Source organism: Gymnogyps californianus, chromosome 1 (assembly GCF_018139145.2).
Source record: "Gymnogyps californianus isolate 813 chromosome 1, ASM1813914v2, whole genome shotgun sequence".
Classification (NCBI taxonomy): Eukaryota; Metazoa; Chordata; class Aves; order Accipitriformes; family Cathartidae; genus Gymnogyps; species Gymnogyps californianus.
In genome coordinates, this window is record NC_059471.1 from 22,792,003 (window position 1) to 22,799,672 (window position 7,670).

Genomic DNA, 7,670 nt, shown 5'->3' on the forward strand with positions numbered 1-7,670 from the left:
ATTTTTCCTGCAAGTTGCCTGAGAAATTTATCATCTGAGCCTGTATATCCTTATTCATCAAAACGCAGTCAATGAGTGAGAACTTTACTAATGATTATATGAGCAAAATTCAAATAAAGCTGTTCTGCTTAAGAAGCAAAGCACCATATTAATTAAAGTAACATTTCTCAAACTTTTGGGGATCTTAAAGCCATTTTTAAACCTCAGCATTTCTCATCACTATTTATTAGCATCAACCTGCTACTGGTAACACGCAGTGGAAAAACTTCCATGTACTTTTTACAATATCTGACACCGAAATTGCAATTCGGGAGCCACTATAAAAATAGATCTAGCTGCAGAAAGGATGTCTATCACACAAAACACCACGATTTTCTGCTAAGATTCGTACAGCACATTGCCCTGGGTAAACAGCATACACGGTGGCTGAAATTTTGCCTGTCCTTTCTCTAGTATAACGCATTCAGTTTCGATTTTCTCCGTGCACCGCTGTAAAAACGCAGAAGTTGCAGAATTGATATGAATTGTTTGACCACAGTGCCAAGGTATTTTTATGAGTGGAAGAAGAATCAAACCTGCATGGTTTAGTTTTAATGAATAGAGTCTTTTTCTTCAAAGCATTGACATAGTTTATGGGTTTAGCACTTTTTATATATATACATATATTCATCATTTTTACAACTGCATCAATGGAAAAATTAGCATAAACCGAATCAAGACAGCTCTGGGACCTTGTAGACATAAAGGTTCACAGTAACCTTCACCTGGCAGAGCAGCCAGCCCTCCACCGTGCTGGGGAAAGGCAAGGCTGACAAGGAGAGCTATAACGCTGCCAGAGTTCTTGTGCCATGTCATCTCACCAAAAACAGTTGTCCAGACATATTCATTTTTCCTAGGAGACACTCCCCCTTATGAAATAGTTCATAATTTGTATTTAATCACCTTTAGCCCTAGGATAGGGTTTTCACAAGACATTCTAAAAATCCTGACTTTTAAAATCAGGCAAGAGGTGAAAAGTGTGAGAAGTCTTTTTATTTCCTTCTCGGGCAATACTCAAGTCCTTTAGGCATGTGTGGGAGAGGTATGTCCCCAAGAATCATATGTATTCAGTGTTAATTATTTTAAAGAAAAGCTGAGCAAGATTCAGGGCGATTTTCCCCTCCGCAGGTGCACCTGGCACGGGCATCCACAGCACCAGGAACTAGGGAGACATCAGTTCTACCTATGGCTCCAGGGGCAGACAGTGAGGCTGCAGGTCTTGATGCAGCTTTGCACAAGCAATACCTTTACTGCTCCTGCTTTGCTCAGATACATCCCCCAATACTGCAGTGAAAGCTGCCTTCTCTGCTTCTGCGCTACTGAGATATTGACTGTTATTACATGAAGGACCACAAGGCAGGGAATATTTAATGTCCTCTTCTTTCTCCAAGCAGGGCTGAGCATCTAATGTGAACGGCACACAGCTAGGCAAACCCTGGCCAGGAGCTGGAGGCTGCTGTCACACGCAGGCCAGACCCTGCCACAAAATGGTTGTTGGTTTGCTGCCGTCTGAGGAGTTGCATCCAGCAGCCCCTGTTGGGGCCATGCTACCACCATGCTTTGGCGGAGGCTGGGGATGGGAAACAGGAGCTCACGCACCTCCCATGCTAACCCCTGCTTTACCTCCCACATGCAGGACCATGTCCCAGGACCCCGCAGTGATGGCCATATGAAAGGTAGGATTGGGAGACTGTGCGTCTCTCCTCCATTACAAACCCATACATTTGCCTGAAAATCCCTCTATGTATGAATAATTATGCCCATAAATCAATTCTGAAAGCAGTGATTTAACCTAAGGTGTGAAAGTCTTTCCAGTCTGACACTGAAGCCTGCTACCTCCCACGCTGCGGTTGCTGCTGCTGCCATCACCACGGCTGAGGAAAGACGTTGCAGGCTGAGAGAAGAAACATTGCTCAGGAAGGCTTCAGTGCTTTGAAGTGCGACCAGGAATGGGATGCCAGCCCTGCAATGACCACCAGAGCAGGGTCTGTCAGGCTGGGCAATGCACCTTACAATCTGGCCTCTGCACGGGGCAGAGCTGGCTGGGAGTTAAGCATTGTGTTTCAAGGCTTATTTTGGAAGTAGAAAGAAATGTCATTGGGCTCCCTTCACTCCTGATGGCTTATAAGGTTGTTCTTATGAGAGGTTTTCACATAAGTGTAGGCAACCCATACACACATACATGCACACACATGGCTTCCAACAAACTGTCACTCAGAAAGGCAGTTCCCTCCCTGCTTTCTTCTACCCTGGATGGGGATAAGAATGACCAGATCTTCAAGGATATTTTTATAGCAGTCAGAAACATGTCTAGTTTAGCATCTAGGAAGGACAATTAAAGGTGGAAACACTGCAGTGCCCATGTTAGTAGTGAACACTACCTACTTTCCTTTATCCACTACTTACTTTCGTGTATCATTTGTCCTCCTTGCTCCTGTCCCACTGGCTTCCAGCACCCTTTACAATGTCTTTCCGTGCACCTTGCCAGCATCAATGCGCCCCAGCAGCGCTTTAGCCGCAAGCACAAAGAACAGCGGAGGAAAGGGGAAACTGCATGGAGGCAAGGCTTCTCCTAGTTTCTGCCTTTCTCCATCTCCTCTCCTCCCACCACTTGCTGTCCCAGTATGCAGCTCCTCTGTTCCTCAGTGCTTCTGGGATTGCAACATATGCAGGGACAAATAAAACGCAGAGGAAATGAGCTGAGTCCCTCTCTCTCCCCTGCATGCCTTGGTGATGAGTCAGACCTGGCCAGCCTTGTTCGTGGAGTAGGAAACTCAAACATGTGGTTCCTCTACTCTTAGGCCTCACGCACTTGCTGCCTCATATCAGGGCTTGTTCCAGGAACAATTTGCTTCCAGCAGCAGCATCACTGGAGGGAGGAGAGGCTCCGGTTGTGCTGCCTCTGACCGAGGTGCCTTTAGGTAGGACCCCATGTTCACAGGAGCCGTGATGCCTGGCTCCGTCCACCACGATCCACTGGGCACAAGAGGCAGATGCCTTGGCAAACAGGCATATTGTTCACAGATGACCCAAAAATACATTGGGAGGGAAGAAACTTGAGAGATGAGGGTGAGCTGGACCAGCAGGCCAGGAACAGAAGCATCTCAAGCAGGTGTGGAGCATCCCACTTTGAAAGCATTGGCAAAGATGGGGTTGCTGGGCTTTGTTTCATGACAGAGCCGGTCTGGGTACGATGAGCTGGTGCCAGTGGCAGCTTCATGTCCTCCCTGTCCCTTGAAGCAGACCCAGGGGGAGAAAAGCATCTGCTCAAAGCAGCTTTGGCACGGTGTGATTAAGATTCAAGAGTAAAACACATTTAGCATGCATGGAAAGCAGAGGGTATGATGGTCTGTGTCTCCACTTGCAGGGCTAGACTTGATAGTGGATAGCAGAAAAGAGTTGTCTCCATGAGCGACTGGTAGCATGCTGGTATTTTGTTTGAGCAGCGGCAGTGTGTGCCATTATATATTTAGCTACGGCTGTTTTGGACATTCCTTGCAGACCTCAAAGCACTGAGCAGAGGCAGGCAGGGATCAGTGACTTCACTGGCATAAGAAGAAGCCAGAAGCAGGAAAGGGAGCTCCCTTCAGAGAGAACAGAGGGCACCCGCAGCCCGTGCTGGGAGACCAAGCTGTCTCAAGGCCAAGGTGGAGCTAGGGGAGGGATACCAGGTCCCGGGCTGTGCGGAGACCTGTGTTTGAACACCACTTTCCTAGGCCCAAACCCTTCTCCAAAGAAAAGCAAACAGTTACCTGCTGGGAGCCTTAGCTGGGTGCGGCATCGTAGGGCTCCAGAGTCATGTTTTGAATGCAACCCCTTCTCCGAAGAGGAGGCTGTACCGCTCTGTAGCAAGCAGTAGCAAAGCAGCCCTCTTGCATCCTGGCTTTTAGCGACACTTCAGCACAACTGCTCAGGTCCCTCTGATTCAAAATACGTGTCTCTCACTCCCTGCCAAGCTTCCAGCAGTGAGAGCTGATCTGTCATCTGGTATGCCCTCTCTCATTCTCCACTGCTAACCCCTTGTTGGTGAGTCAATGTTTGGCTAAGGGTGAGACTGCGTGAGGTGACATTGCTCAAGATAAGCTGGCAGAATAGCAAGTCTTGCTTTTTTTAGTCCACTCTGGAAGCTGAATTTTTTATCCCAAGAATGAAAATTGCCAAAAAGAGGGACGAGGGGGAACCCCCTCTACTTTGAAGGCATCAAATCCTTTACCCTGGAATGAATGTGGTAAAACTAGTTGTTAAAGTCACAGCCGGTTCCTGGAGTTGTGATTGGAAACCTGCTCACAGCTTCGTGCTCTGCTGCCACATCATCAATGGTTTGGTTATATTCATCCCACAAACCGTAGTGAGACTGTTTCCCTTCAAATAGAAAGAGGTATACCTGGTGGCAGGTGTGCAAGACAGCATTTTGAGCTGTGCATGAGATTAGGTGGAGGTAAAGGCAGAGAAAAGGACCGTAATGTGTAGAGCCACATGACCCTTACATGGGAATGAAGGGGATTCCTTAGGAGCATCCTTGAAGGAGCAAAAAGAGAGCTGAAACTGGAACCACTGAGGTTTCTACTCTATCCTTCTGCCCAAAGCAGGATCACTCCAGACATGTTGCTCTGTCCTTTTCACTAAGGCCTACAAAGCTGCAGATTTCCCAGTCTTCCTCTGGTCCAGTGCATCATTATTCCTGCCATGAGTGCATTTTCCTAACATCTAACCAGTCTTATCTGTTGCAGTCATAGCCTATGGTTTCTTGTCCTGTGAGCAAGGAGAAGACAGTGTATTTCGTTCTCTTTAAAACAGCCTCCCAGGAAGCCAAAGGACAAAATTTTGAGAAGAAAATATATTTTCTAAGCAACTTCTGGCTTATTAGAGACATCGGCAAGAGCAGTTTCCCCAGAACTCAAAAAGCAGAAGCTGGAGAGAGTGGGCCTACGAGGCAAGTAGAGGAACAGTACTCCAAGCAGTGATGGAAGGCAACACTGTCAATGAGTGGACAGGCAGAAGGATGAGCTGGCACTGAAACCAAGAGGGGTCAGAAGAGAGGCAAGTGGAGGCTGAAGCGGTTTGGTTTGTTATGGGGAGAAGCCAGAGGGAGGCATTAATGGAGAAGGGTGAAGAAAAAGGTAACTGATGTAGTGCCAAGACCTCAACAGCTATAGGATTATGATGCCAATGAGCTCATTAGCTGGGAATGCGGTTCTGCTTCTAGGGAGCAAGTCGTGATACAGAAACCAGGTGCTTTGTGTGTTTTACTTAGCTGTTAATTGCAGCTTGCACCTTTCCTGCGAAAGCTTAATTCCCGCTTGTGATGTGATGGAGTTTGCTCACCTATCTCCACATTCCTCCTGGTCCATACACTAAGGGAAAGTGTTGGGATTCCAGCAGAGATTTCCATTTCTTGCATTTTCTCTGCGCTAGTGTTTATTCACTGTTAGGTGCTGGGTTTGTTCCAACTGTCCCTGGTCATTACAGGTCAGGTACACACAGTCCAGCTTGCCCAGGGCTCTAAATAAAGCTATTTTTGGCAAAATCTCTCATAGAGCTGCCTCACAGTTCCTGGGAAAAATCATCCCAATTGGTTTAGATGCGGGCACTGGAAATTGTCAGGAAAACTGCAGAGATGTGGGAGATGATAAAAATCCATTTGGGGCGGCAGATTTATGTCCCACTCCAGCAAAGTCCCATTTGCTCCTATGCCTGCTTTTATCCCATCCTCTCAATTTGGCTCTGAGAAGTGAGGTAAGCCACACACTAGCACTGCTCATGGAAGATCTGAAAAACGCTGCCCTCCCAGTGGAGTCCCAGCAATTACATGACAGAAGGCTGGGAGCAGCGATAGCTGGTTGGAAAATCTTAGTGTCCATGCTTCTTCTCCAGATGTGGTCACTAGATACTAGTTGTAAACCTGCATACACTGGGGAGAGAGGGGAGAGGGAGGCTCAGGAAGGGGAGACCTTTTACACATTAAGGTCAGGACCAAGGAAGAGACAAGCTGGCACCTGCAGGCCATGCCAGCATCGAATTGGAGAAGTCAGACCAAGGGAGATGCGGTGTTTCTTCTGCACGCTTGTGCGATGCCAGCCTGGCTCTGTGCCTGGTTATGGAGCCTGGAGTGGGAGATGGAGGAGAATGCAGCAGGAGCTAAAAGCTGGCAAGGGAGAGAGGAACTGGAGAGACAGCAATTCCCTCCATGGCACAGGGAAGGAGCTGGGGCTGGGAGCCAGGAGAGTGGCAGAGAGGAAGACAAGAGGCACAATTTGCTTTCAAGCCCCCTCTCTCCTTCAGGGCTACATGGAATGAAGCATGAGGCAGAAAGGAATGATGTGGATGGAGTAACTGTCAGGCAAGGGCAGAGCTGGGGAGCACCAATGGATGGGAAGGAGACAGAAAGCTGTCACATCCCAGCCTGAGGGTGCAGTGGTATGTGTTGTGGTTTAACCTGGCAGGCAGCTAAACACCACCCAGATGTTCGCTCTCTCCCCCCCAGGGGGATGGGGGAGAGAATCAGAAAAAAGGTAAAACTCACGGGTTGAGATAAAGACAGTTTAACAGGACAGAAAAGGAAGGGAGAATAATAATAATGATAAAAGAATATACAAATCAAGTGACGCACAATGCAATTGCTCACCACATGCTGACCAATGCCCAGCCAGTCCCCGAGCAGTGGACCGCCACCCGCTGGCCAACTCCCCCCTAGTTTTATTATTGAGCATGATGTCATATGGTATGGAATATCCCTTTGGTCATCTGGGGTCAGCTGTCCCCTCCCAGCTTCTTGTGCACCCCCAGCCTACTTGCTGGCAGGGCAGTATGAGAAGCTGAAAAGTCCTTGACTTTAGTGTAAGCACTGCTCAGCAACAACTAAAACACCAGTGGGTTATCAACATTATTCTCTTCCTAAATCCAAAACACAGCACTGTACCAGCTACTAGGAAGAAAGTTAACTCTACCGCAGCCAAAACCAGGACAGCATGTCACATTAATTCGAAGTGCTAGTGCTCCCTCTCTGCCTGCTCTTCCTGTAGTAAACAGAAGCAGCTGGATGAGACAGCTCAGCTCACCAATCCAACAAAATACTCAGCATCCTGCAAAAAGTGCCATCTCTTTCATTTTCAGAAACAACTCACCCTGCACTTGTATCTGCACTAGCTTTGACACAAAGCAGGAGCTGGGTGCTCCTGCAGGATCTGGGGGCCAGGAAGAGGCAGGCAGGGAGGCAGAAGAGAGCGACCCATGGGGCCATGGTTGCAGCACAGCCGTTGAAAGAGCGGAGAGAGGGAGTAAAACCTGTGGGAGGTCATTTTATCCAACAGCTTGTGAAGTGCTTGGAGGGCACTTCTGTTCCTCTAACCCCTCCTAACTCCTCTGCTGGATGTTAGTCATGCTTCTGGCCCAGACAGATAGTCTTCTGCTTAGGGATGAACCCGTAAGAGAAAATAAGAGATGGGTGAAAGCCTCAGGTACTCTCAGAGCTCTCTGTGTAAAGTGAGACCAGGGAAGGGGGATGTTCACTGTGCAGCCTTGAGTTTCCTCCACTGCTGCAGCCTCTGCATGGGGATCCTGAGGGAGGGAAAAGTTGCAATTGCAGCACTCAGGAGTGGGTGTCAAGCCCCTGTGTATGAGAAGAAACTGAA